Genomic DNA, 13,370 nt, shown 5'->3' on the forward strand with positions numbered 1-13,370 from the left:
TTATAATACATTTATAATACATAGTAAATGTATCGTTCTGTGTTTCAGTTATTTCCCTTAAGGGACTAATAATGCTGTTCTTCCATGTTGTAAACACAGTGATCACTTGAACATCACTTGAATTCCTTATTACTAATTAGAAATTAGAGATCTTTTTAACCAAACGTGTGTGATCAGACATGTTTATTCCAAGACTAAAAGAACAGACACTCTTTGAGACATTTACACATGGCTAGCAGCCCCTTTGAAGTGTGTTGTGTCTGTAGAGTTCCAGAGCTGTCACACATTGACATCAGACCAAGCAGCATGCCAAAAACAAGCAGATGACAATATGGAAATTTGACTACACAATCACACCTCGTTTTAGGAAATGTAATCCCTTAATGTCTTTCTGAAACCGTCTGTAACAGCCCCTCCGAAATATGAGGAAAAAAGGAGTTAATGCTGTTTGCATTCCAGTTGGGCTTAAGTATCAATCTTGTCTTCAAATAATATTAATAATAGTAGTAATATTACACAAACCTCACAGACATGTAATTAGGTGAAATACAATTCACACACACAACCAGTAATCTACCGTTTCAGAATAACAACTCAGTCTTTTCCCAGCCAGCTAAAGAAGTGATGAAATATGTGTATGCTTATCTGTGCGTAGTGAATGACAATGTGCTGAACATTTCTTTATATCATCTGAGATCTCAAGGATGAAGACATGAAACTGAAAAATATATAGTTAGTAGGTTTTTTTTTGTCCACATATATTTGACAGTTTTTATTTAAAATTTACTTCCACATGGTGATTTAAATAACTTCTGTCCAAAATCAAAACTGTGACTCAGTTGCTATTAATTAATATTAATGTTATTAATGTAAATTAATTAAAAACACACTACTTTTTAGTCTTACATTACAAACAAAAAACACCCATGCAGGGGTGGAAACATATAAACATACATAACAAAGTCAAATTACACAAAGTAATATATTTTGCTAAATATATGTTAAATATGTTAATGTTATATGGCATACCCCAGAAGATATTTAATTGAAATGGCTTTTATTTTGATATTAATATTATTGGGTGTTTTTTGTTAGTTTTTTGTCAGACAAACATTATTAATTATAGTTTTAATTTATCATACTTTAAAAAATATGTTTTGGAAAAAGGCACTACATCTAAGGAGAAGAGAAACTGAGCTGAAGCAAATGAAGCCGTTGAAAACATCCATTTAAGGTTTTTGCTAAGCATTTCTTTTTCACACGCAAAGTGATATGCTTTCAAATTAATAAAGGTCTGGTAGCTAAGCTGCTTCTCGCTGGAGCTTCTAGAGCATGAGAAATTAATTTAGGACAATGTAGCCATAGAGCTCAGTGAACTCTAAATTAGGATTCCTCAAAATGTTTAGTTCTTCCCTGAAAATACTAGACCAGTGGGATTTAAACCTACGATAAGTCCTCCACTGCTATCACAGGAAACTGTAAAATAAACTAAGGACTTTTGTTAATAAATTAATATGGAATAAAACCAGTCAATAACCATATCCATATCATGATGAAATGCTAGATAATAAGGATTCTACATTTTGTAAATTATATAAATGAAACTGAAATTAAATACATGGATGCTTTACACAATTGTAATGGAAAATAATGTATTTCCGTACTTGCAATTGTGCACCAACTAAATAAACACTCAGGGCAAATCTTTTAAATTAACTATATATCAGTAAAAAACATGAATATATGTTCCTGTGGTGGGTAATATCATCATAGCGGAATGAGTAATAATACATTATACGCTGACAACCTAAATATCTAGCGCATACAATGAACCCACAGTTCCTATAGTTGGGTATACAGAGAATCTATGATGAAATACAATTGCATTGGTCCTGCTTTGAATGAACTTTATACAGTGGATTCGAATTAATGTACAGTATCTTGTGTGAATTCATTTGTTAACAAATCTTTAACCTCCTGTGCCCATTCATCACACTTCTGTTCCAGCAGTGCTGTGTGGGATACCAGCCGAAGACAGTAAACCCCTGTGTTGGAGAGGCTGAGAATGGGTGTGGTGGATATGACTTATTTTGTGAACACAGGGAGACTTTAAGAACAGCAGAAAACACATCTTACCAGTTTTCTGTTGTAGGAAAAAACACTACAGGAACAAACTCGGAGACACTGAATTGATTATATTACTCCAACAAGGAGCAGACTGGTTGTTATTAGAGTTGTTAACAGTGCTTGGGGAAAATCCCTGAATTACATCAAAGGTCTGTGGTTATTCTGATGTTTCCTCCAGCAGTAGTCGACTGAGTACATAGGTGATTATGTATGTCTAATCTGTTGAATTTTAACATACTCTGATAACATCTTGTAGGGTTTTAACCCTGTGGTCTGCAGGTTGAACAGTGGATTTTTTTTTTTAATTAAAAGATCATTATGCACTTTGCATTTGAGTCAAGTGTGATTTACAAGAATGCTTGTGTTCGGGAGAAGACCAGCGAACAATGGATGGCATGTTTTAGCACAGAAGTTTCATTCTGTGGTCTTTGTCTGTGGTATCCAAGTAGCATATCCTCATCCTGCCTTCTGAGATCTGTCTGGTGATATAATTATGAAGTCTGAGCTTTCCATCCCTACTTTCTACAAAGTTCGTTGTCCTTGTGACACATGTAACTAATGTTCAGGAACATACAATGGCCACGAGAAGTCTTGTGTTTGTGCACTATGTAGCCTTCTTAACCCCAGTGTGGGTTTCTAAGTGTTTGTAATACACTATATGAAACACTGTATGAAAATAGCAATGACATGTCTGCTAACAACTGCTTAATATTAACTGAGCTAGACACATATGCATTATCATTTATCCTGTTAATGGAAATCCTGGGAAACATATTTGCAAATAAACAAATTGTATTGAAGTTCGTAGACCATTCATGCCTCCATTCTCCTCAAGTGTTGTGCTTTGTTTACAGTAATGTTGATGAGTTTGTCTGATGTCATCGATATAACTTTAACTGTTGCTCAGTTACCAAGACAGACCGAACTCCATTGCTTATTATATACGGCTGGGAAGGAGTGGCAGTTGTTGGGTGAAACATAAAGAACAAGACTTCTATATTCCTTCCCAGTTTCTTTGAACGGAAAACTGTGCCTGTAATATCCGAACACAAGATGTGACAAATGACAGAGGCTCCTGGTTGGTGCGTTCATCAGTGAAAATGATTGAAGTTAAGTTCATATGAAAAATAGTATTGTTTGCAGTATTTGGATGTAAAAGTATTCTGGGAGGAACACGTTGCCAATATGTCCTGGCATTATAGACTCTTCTGCTTCAGGCCTTCACGTACTATGTCCCAGTTTTTTGTGGAAATTTCTCTTGCATTGCATTGAATCAATAACAATGTTTTAAATCTGAAATCAAGACATTTATTTGATTTAGCTGTTCAGCTTTAGCATATGAAATTATGGCTGTGGTTTGAAATCTCAGTCTAATGAATACTGTTCTGTACCAAGCAAAACGTCTTCTGAAGGAAAGCAGTTAATGCTGCTATTAAATGGCAATGTACTGAATCAGTTATTGGAAAAAAAATACATTCCAAATTGTTCTGTGAGCGTCACAGTACTTTTACATGCCCTTTACATTCCCAGGAGATTATTCTTCACCGAGCAAGCATAATACTTCCATATAACATAAAAAATGGAAACTGAGGCTTGTGCATAGTTCCAGATGTTTACTAAAAAACTATTTTTCTTTCAAAAGCTTAGCTTCAGATATCATTTTACAAACATTGTATCCACTCAAGCCACTAAAATAAGTTACTTATACAAGAATCCATGATATCTGCATCGAGCAGAACATTATGTAAGAAATATGTTTGTTTTGATTCATGTTTTTATTTGTAATAGTACCAGGCAGCATGGAATTAAATCTATGTACATTTAAATGTGTAAATTATGGACTCCCTTACATGTTTTTGTAATTTGTATATATTTAACATAAACAATGGACAATAGATAAAGGATTCATTGTATTTTATTTAAATAATATGTATAATGTAATTATTATATTCAGTTGAACAAACTTGAGGAGCTATGTAACTTGGTTTCAGTTTTGTGACAGTAACTTATATGGTATATTAATTTACATACTTTAGTATTAGTCTGTACAGAAGGCAACATGAATTTATGATCTTCTTTCATTGAAGAAATATAATTTTATCTTCTAGAAATGTGAAACTGATCTAGCCATTACAAGGGCAACCTGTGTGCTAAAGCAGCATGACTTCAGCTTCTGGAAAATGGCAAGGAATCCAGCCAAACTGATAAGAGAATGGTACTCAAGATTTAAACATACAGAACACAGATATTAATAGTAACTTACTTAGTGTATATCTATCTATCTATCTATATCTATCTATCTATCTATATATATATATATATATATATATATATATATATATATAGAGAGAGAGAGAGAGAGAGAGAGAGAGAGAGAGAGAGAGAGATCAAGAATACCAGATGCTGTAGGGGCGAGAAGAGAAACTGCAGTATATATAGTCTAACCTTCTGCTACTAATATATTGTACAGGGTAATGAGAGAAAATTCTGCATGCTTTTAATATAATATTTATTATTCTGCAGTCACATTGTTCTTCGTTTCTGAATACAATTTTTTATGGTTCAAATGAGATTAATAAAATTTCATTTTTGTCTTTATAAGCCTCAGTCTGTGCTCAAAAACTGATATGCCAGTTAGCTGTCAGCTATGTTGTCAGGACCTCTTATAGAATTCTGTTTTTCAGCTTATGCAGTCAGAAAATACACTTTACAGTTTGGGTGACTTACACTTAAGCAATGCAGTTTTAGTGAAAGGCCTTCTTTTCCTGCGTTGTGGAACATCCAGCTCATTGTTGACTCTCACAGAGAAACTGATTTTTCTCAGTATATGCAAAAATTACTTTGCTTTTAATTGTTATTTCTCTTATTAACTTGATGATTATGGAATCAGTATATCATGAAAACTGAAAGTAGTTCCCTCCAAAAAACATTCTACACAAATTATTAAGCAACACTTCTCCTTGAAGTTCACAGTTGGAGACAGCAGGGACAGCACAGAGCTAGATTTGTTTCTTGCAGCAGTGATAGGCTACAATTATTTATTTATTTTTATTTCACTTTGACTCTATATTATAAGGAACAAATAAGAAAATGGTCTGTTCAGCATTAGCAGAATCAAAACTGGCCTCAAATACAAATTAGGCATGATTTAACATAAATAATGAAATACATTCGGTGCCAAAGTATCATAGGCAAACGTGTAATTCTACATTCAACCTGTACAGTAAACCAGAGATCATTAAAGCAGTATATGTTTGTGTGAATGTGTGTATATGTAAAGCATCTATGTATTGTAATACATCTTAGAAATTTCCGTATTTCAGCATCAAGTATTGATTCAGAATATCGCAATTCAGTTGGATTTCAAGTTGACTCTCCTGAGATCTAGTCTTGGAAAATGTGTGTGCTCAAACCACCACCGGAATAGCAGTTTAGCAGTAAGTCACTGGCTGTACATGCCTTCCTGTGCTTTACCCTGTCTCTAGTTTTATTATCGGTGGCTGCCTTTTACGCAATGCTCTTAAGTAGTGTGATTCAGAGCGCTGGAACAGTGGGGGAACATGGGGTCTGGGGTCAGTGCTGCCCCTGTTCTACTGCCGGTGTATGCTGAACTGGGAGGCTCAGAGGTCAGTCAATTGTATTGATTAATGAAGTTCTCACACACACATACAAAAACAATTCCCTCCATCACCTTAAAATACACATCACCTTAAACCCCCCCTCCCTATATTTTAAATTCATGTCTTCTATGTCTCCCTGTCACATTACTTAGTGTTGCAGTTCTTTTTGTATTACAAACACATAATCAAATCCCTGCTTTTTTAAGCTAGGTTCACGGCTGCTTAGCCCATGGTTCTCACTGCTGGCCTTCCTGCCAGTCTTGCTAACCACTCTGCTGGAAGCCAGGAACTCATTAGTCAATCATCATTGCCCTGACCTGCAAGGAAGCCAGGGACGCTCATGGACGGTTCTCATCGCAGCTGGCCAGATAGGCACGGGATCTCATACTGGAGAGAATGTGACTGTCTCCTTTCGCCTTTCATCCCAAAACTGGGATATTAATGACGACAAAAATCACACATTGAAATAAAGAAATTAATTAATAATAACGATGATCTTGATAACAGGAACTAAAAATAATTATACATGGAATCTGTTATCCCAGAAAAAGAACAAGACTCTCGTGTGAAATTTGTTTTCAACTACTGTTTTTGAATTGTCCTCCAGAGGACCGCAGGAGGAAGAGCACACGGTAGACAGCCGAAATGTGGTGACATGTTTAGTGCATAACAAGGTAGGATGGAGGCCAACAGGATGACTGAATAGAGGCGCAATACCACGAAACATAGTGAAACATGGTGGCACCGGTGGTCAGTTCCTCTCTTGGGGAAATTAAAAGCAAACTGAACAAAAAAGAGAGAGAAATAGGAAAAGACACAACACTGAGAACTAAATTAGAAAAGAACAGGGGAAATGTAGGAAGGTGAAAGCTGGACTTGTTGAAAATCACTTCCAATTCATTCAATTCCACTTCATGTCTATTATTAGCTCAGTTTTAAACAGCTACAACTGCAAAAGTATTGAAATATACATTTGTCAATTTTCATTTAAAGCAGAAACCATGTACAGGCTACCAAGAGATAGATAAGCAGATAGATAGTTATTTTATGTATTTGTTCAGTAGAAAAGGTATATTCAATTCCATTTAGTCCCTACACACACAGAATAGCAGATTTGGCATTGCCTTCTAATCTAAAGATGAAATTTGGTGCCAAATGCCACTGTGTTTTCACATGACCTTAAAAGTGCACCATCTCAAACCTGAAAGACACTTTTTGTTTCTAAATTGTTCAAATACATTTAATTAAATTCAGAAAGCAAACACACGTTTGAAGTATTATTTGACCAAATATAGATGAAAGGAAATATGAAATTATCAACATCAACACAGCTATAGATGGTTTCATGTAAAGGGAAAAAATTAAAAAAACATATCTATGCCAAGAAGAACAGCAGCAAAAGTATGTTATGCTCAGAATAATACGATCAAAATTACCCTCAGATCTGTAAATGTGCATTACGACACTGAGGGTGCAGTATTTCAAGATCAACTTCTAATATCAAACTCCTTCGGTGGAAATATCAGTAAAATAATCATGAATCTGCCAATTAACGGATCCTTGTTTCAATATATTCTCCAAGTGCTGAAGTAAATGTAATGTTAAACCCCTTTCTTGCACTTTAAGCACTATAACTTCATTTTTGCTTTTCAATGATAGGAATTCTTGACAATAATATTAATTTGTTGGAAATTGTAACTACAATCTCCAATGTATAAAACAGAGTGTGGGAATCAACATTTAAATCACTATCTCAAGTACCCCTCCTGATCCACACAACCCAAACAGAGCTACAGACACACTACGCCAGAAGACCAGTCTCTTGACATCAGGGGTTTGAACCCTGAACCAGCTATAGAGGGAATGGATACAACGGGGTATTTTTTTACATAATGAGCCAGTACATAATAAGGTGGTGTGATTCCTCGTGAATTAATACATAAATACCACCTTATGAAGATCATCTGAGTTCTGATGTTGAACACATGAACCCTAATTCTATCCCTAACCCTGTTATACATGCAGAGGCGATTCTAGGGTATGTGGGGGCCCCAGGCAATATAATTCCTGACGGTGATGCCGGGGGGGTGGGGGGATGCGGCAGAGTTTTCTTCTGTGGAAGCGAGGGGGGGGTGGCCCTCAGCCCGGGGCCCCAGGCAATTGCCTAGGATGCCTACCCTCTTGCGACACCCCTGTATACATGTAATTAACATCAGAACCCAGGTGAAGTGCACAACATATTCATGCATTTATCCTGTGATATTCATATATTAATTCATGAGGAATCACAGCACCTTAATATAAAGTGTGACCAATGAGCCTTCTTACACAAGCAGCAACATAGACTTAACCATCATATACAGTGTATGTGTCCATGATTCCAGCTTTTTCATCATCTTTAGTCAATATTTGCACGTTATAGAGTATCTTAAAGTCTGAATATTGTTTTGAGACATTTTAAGGAAAGTTGGCACTTGATTCAGGTATTGAAATTCATGAGGTGTACCCAGAGGACGTCTTCATGATCAACAAAGACACAAAAACCCACGAAAACAAACAGAATCTCTTGCTAGTATGGGGTTGGCAGGTGGATTTGTAATTCCAAAACATATATAAGAAGACAAAGTATTGTTTTGCATTTGTTAAGCTGTAAGGAATAATAAGAAAAGAAGAACAATAATAATGAGACCAGTTATGAGCATTGCACTGTGCAATGGAAAAGCCATCAATACACATAAAGGAAAAGCATAAATATGTGTTCAGTTTTTAGCTTGTATGGCACAGAGAAAGCCTGTCAAAGTTAAAATGATCAAACACAATGAATCAGAGGAAATGAAGATAAATTTCCAAATAAATGTCTTTTGAATTTTGTTTTACTTACCTTTAAACCTTAAAACAACATATTCATTCTAATTGTATGAATCCCCTTGGGCCAAGTTTGGATCCTTTCTTATGTTATGAAATCATCTGAAACAATAATTGTGGACAAACTGACAAGGTTAAATATTAAAATAGGCCCCAAAGACCAAATTCATTAAATTATATTTAATGCTATAAATCCTACAGATGGACTGGCATGTTAACACTTGATGAATAAATCCACTGTTCTCCAAGCTTAGCTTATTAACTGAGAATTGGAACATTTTCAGATAATAACTGCACCTATTCCTAAATTTGAGCATTTCATTCAAATTCAGCGAAACAGGCCTTTACTATCATTGTAAAGATATAAACTGTGAGATAATGTGTCTCAAGCCTGCGATCACAGATATAAATGCTAAGAACTGAGGAACGACATTGCTAACAACACTGAAATACTTGAAGTGCTTGAAGAAACCATTATTTGTAAGAATGTATCTTTCAAAAAAGCTCTTGATCTATTTTCATTCAAAAGTCTAACTCTGCCCACAATAATAAAATGACAGTATTCAATATTGTTTATCAGGGGCATGGTGGCGCAGTGTTAGCGCTGCTGCCTCACTGCTCCTGTCTCAGGTTACTCTCTGTTGCCCTGCATTTGTGTGAGCGCTGTGTGTGAGTATGTGTCTCTGAGATGGGCCTTGTGCCCTGTGCCTCCTGGGTACAAGGGTCACACTCACTGTGACATTGAAAATATATGGATAGTGTATCAAAAAGGATACAATTTTCACACAAAAAAAACCACTTTAAATGTTGTTATTCTGTGACTAGACTTTTCAGAGCTAAATATTTACAACTAAGCTTTCTTGAAAAAACCTTTATGAAAAATCCCAAGCTTATCCTGAGGTACAGAAGGTACAGTTGCATAGATAACTTTTTGATCTAATACAAAAAACAGATGTACTTAATTTAAAATATTTTGTGGCACACCGATTTTTGTTTAATTCTGTCAGGAACATATTTAATTTGAACAAATTAGAAGAATTATTCTTAGATATTTATTTTTCTCGTGTGACTTTTCAAAACCTCTGAGGCTTACCATTGAGCCGTGGCACACTTCATGGGAAATACTGCTGTTGATCGATTACATTAAAACAGTAACACATTACATTAAAAGTGAAAACACATTTTGAGCTGGCAGTATAACCTGCCTTAATTACAGTACAGAATATGGTGACAGGGAGAAGTGTAGTAGCTTAACCTGTAGATATTTTTATGTTGTTCCATCATGAATGTATATGACCTTATCTTATGTTGATTTATTCTCCTAGGAGGGGCAGTTGTTGACTACGAACTTGTTTTTCTTGTTCTCGCACTTCAGCAGGTAGATGTTATTATTATTATTATTATTTTTTATTTATTTTTTTTTCTTGGCAGACGCCCTTATCCAGGACGACTTACAACATAAGTGCAAAAATACAGAGAAGTACAAGGCATCAATCATTACAAATTCAACTTAGCTAAAACATAGCAATTCAAAATAATACATTTTACAAATTACAATTACAATTTACACAAGTACAGTAAGAGACTTCCTACAACCTGGACGGTGAAAGCTAAGTGCTGTAAAGATGTAGGGTTACAGACTAGGGCTACGGGAAAGGGAGCAAGGAGGAAAACAATCAAGAATAAGCTGAAGTGCTATCTAGCAGGGATAGAGGACTAATATTACAAGTGCTGTGGGAAGAGATGCATCTTGATAAGCGCCGGAATGAGGTCAAGGACTCTGCTGTTTTGACTTCAGTGGGCAGGTCGTTCCACCACTTAGGGGCCAGGGATGAGAAGGAGCGGCTCTGGAGGAAGGAGAGTGGAGAGGAGGCAGAGTTAGCCTTCTGGCACTGGAGGAGCACAGTGGTCTGGTGGGGATGTATGGAGAGACGAGTGACTGAAGGTAGCTTGGTGCAGTGTGGTCAAGACAGCAGTAGGTGAGGGTCAAAGTCTTGAACTGAATGCGTGCCGCTATCGGGAGCCAGTGGAGGGAGCGGAGCAGTGGAGTAGCGTGTGCGAATCGTGGCAGAGAGAATACCAGACGAGCCGCAGAGTTCTGGATGAGCTGGAGTGGGCGGGTAGTGGGTGCAGGCAGGCCGGCCAGGAGGGAGTTGCAGTAGTCCAGGCGGGAGAGGACCAGTGACTGGACGAGTAGCTGAGTTGAGTAGTCAGTGAGGAAGGGATGGATCTGGCGTATGTTGCTCAGGAAGAATCTGCAGGTGCGCGTCAGTGTGGTGATGTGCTGGGAGAAGGAGAGCGCAGGATCGAGGGTGACTCCTAGATTTTTAGCGGAAGAAGAAGGAGAGAGTGTGGTGGATTCCAAGGGGATCGAGATGGGGAGGTCAACAGAAGATGAGGAAGAGTGGGGGAAAAAGAGGAGATCTGATTTGGAGAGGTTGAGCTTGAGGTGGTGCGAGTGCATCCAGGAGGAAATGGCAGACAAGCAGGAAGAGATGCGTGAGGGGATGAGAGGGTCAGAAGAGGGAAAAGACAGGAAGATCTGGGCATCATCAGCGTAGAAGTGGTAGGAGAAGCCATGGGAAGCGATGAGGGGGCCCAAGGAGCGAGTGTAGAGAGAGAACAGGAGCGGGCCCAGGACGGAGCCTTGGGGAACACCTGTGAGGAGAGGTTGGGGGGTGGATGAGGAGCCTTGCCATGTCACTTGGTAGGACCGGTCACTGAGGTAGGAGGAGAACCAGGTGAGAGCAGTCCCAGAGATCCCAAGGTCAGCGAGGCAGGAGAGGAGGATGGAGTGATCGATGGTGTCAAATGCTGCAGAGAGGTCAAGGTGGATGAGGACTGAGGAGAGGGAGGCCACCCGAGCACAGCTGAGGGAGTCAGTGACAGCCAGGAGAGTCGTTTCAGTGGAGTGAGCTGTGTGGAAGCCGGATTGCAGAGGATCAAGGAGTGAGTGATGGGACAGAAAGTCAGAGAGCTGACGGTGGACCACCCGCTCGAGAGTCTTGGAGAAGAAGGGAAGTAGGGAGACAGGGCGGTAGTTCTGAGGAGAGGTGGCATCAAGGGTTGGTTTCTTGAGCAGTGGGATGACAGCAGCTTGTTTAAATGCAGAGGGGAAACAGCCAGAGAGGAGTGAGGAGTTGAGGAGGGAGGAGATGAAGGGGAGAAGATCAGGAGCGGGAAGGGAGAGGGTCCAGGTCGCGTGTTGTGGATTTGTGACGTAGGAGTAGAGCAGAAACTTCAGCATCTGAGAGAGGTGAGAATGAAGAAAAGGAAGCTTGGTTGGTGTGAGGTTTCGGTGTGATGGGAGATGAGGGTGGAGTATTGAAGAGCCTGCGGATGTCTGCAATCTTGGAGGAGAAGAAGGAGGCGAAATCATCAGCAGTGAGAGATGAGGGAGGAGGAGGGGGAGGGGGTGCAAGGAGGGAGGAGAAGGTGGAGAAGAGTTTGCGAGGGTTGTTGATAGTGGATTCGAAGAGAGATTGGAAGTAAGACTTCTTGGCTGAGGTGAGAGAGGATGAGAATGTGGACAGTAGGGAGCGGTAGAGTTCGAGGGCGGCTGGGAGTTTGGTCCTATTCCACTTTTGTTCGGTGGCACGCAGACTAGTTCGGGTTGCACAGAGAACAGCAGAGAGCCAAGGATAAGGAGGGGAGGGACGGGCAGGACGAGACGTGAGAGGACAGAGAGAGTCAAGGGAGGAGGTGAGGGAGGAGAACAAAGAGGAGGTAGCACAGTTGACAGATAGATGTTATACTTTATCTCATCTAAGTTCCCTTTCAGTTTTAGTTTCAGAGACCTGGGGACCATCAACACGAGCTCTCCTGGCATAGGTGTCGAGAAGTGGCTGTGACCAGTTTCCATTGATTAGAAAGAGGTCAGATGTTGGTCTCTCTTCTTATGTGAAATCCATTTTCTTGTGTTTTGTCCATGACAACTTTGTAGATACCAGAGAAGTCACACATTTTTAACCAACACAGTCCAAAGTTACACAACCTTTGGTCCAAATGTTTATTTTTCTTTGCCAGTGTTGTTCATACAACACTTTGCATTAAAGTCCTCCATTATCACAAGATTGTTGACTACAGGTATGTCACCCACAGTTGCTTTGCAGGGCTTCATAAAACGATTCCTTTTCTGTTATAGCTGCGTTGTTGGTAAGTACATATAATACCTTATGTGGCCTTGGCTTTTAATAAAGAGCTCAGGGTCGTTTTTCAATTTGGTAGGTGTTTCTTCATGTCAGACAAATCAAAACCCAATCAATTATTCTGAGGACAGTATCTCTTTAATAACGTGGCAAGTTTTTCCTGTTTGTACATTCCATTAATTGAAATATAATTTTCCTTCAACCATCAAGGAAGTCGACTGCTTTCACTGGTGTGGTAATGCCAGCACACTTCTAAAAGATTTTTGGAAATGTAGAGCTGGAATTCCTCACAAGACCTTCCGTAACGCGAAGCTTTCACAGGATGAGGTTGTCACATTCATGCACAGCGGCCAACCTGTAGGCCCGAGAGACAGACTTTTGACTAGTCTCTGCCATCAACAGATTCAACTTTGCTGACCCTCTCAGAAGTCTCCCTGAGGGAATGGCACAGCACGATCGGTACCAGTCTCAAAAGGGGACAGCATGTTATACAACAGGATTTTTCCATCTTGGAAATAAGAACACCGAGATCATTAATTTTAATAGTGAGTCTGTTTACATTAGCTTTTATTTCTATTGGCACTGCAAATACTCACAAGTAAATATAAAG

Source organism: Amia ocellicauda, chromosome 1 (genome assembly GCF_036373705.1).
Source record: "Amia ocellicauda isolate fAmiCal2 chromosome 1, fAmiCal2.hap1, whole genome shotgun sequence".
Classification (NCBI taxonomy): Eukaryota; Metazoa; Chordata; class Actinopteri; order Amiiformes; family Amiidae; genus Amia; species Amia ocellicauda.